The following is a 573-nucleotide window of genomic DNA, read 5'->3' on the forward strand; positions in this document are numbered from 1 at the left end:
CCACTATCACCATCCTACCCCGTGCCACACACTCGCCCTGCTCGCCGACAAATCACCATCATAATTATCACCATCATCATCATTATTCTCACCATCATTATTACCATCACCACCATCATTATCTCCATCATCATCATTATCACCATCCTCATTATCATCAACATCATCCTCACCATCACCATCATCATCACCATACAATAACCCCCCCCCCCACCTTTCCTACCGCCCCCTCTCCCTCTCCTCTCCCCCCCAAACACCCCTCCTCCCACTCTCCACCCCCTCCTCCTACCCCCTCCTACCTCTCTCCACCCCCAACCCCACCCACCCCTCCCCCCCTCCCCACCCCCTCTCCTCCCCCTTTCCCAAGACCCCCCCTCACCACCCCACCCCCACCCCCACCACCCCCCCCCACCCCCACCCCCCAGGGAGCGTGACCCTACAGGTGTCGTCGGTATTTTCGTTTAAAAATATTAAGAATTACTCGGGAATTTACTTCTTAACCCTTCGCTTTTAGTTCGAGAATTTAAAAAAATCGCGGGAAATTGCAAGCCGTTACATACGAATTGTCCTCCC

This window comes from Penaeus vannamei, chromosome 40, assembly GCF_042767895.1.
Source record: "Penaeus vannamei isolate JL-2024 chromosome 40, ASM4276789v1, whole genome shotgun sequence".
Lineage (NCBI taxonomy): Eukaryota > Metazoa > Arthropoda > Malacostraca > Decapoda > Penaeidae > Penaeus > Penaeus vannamei.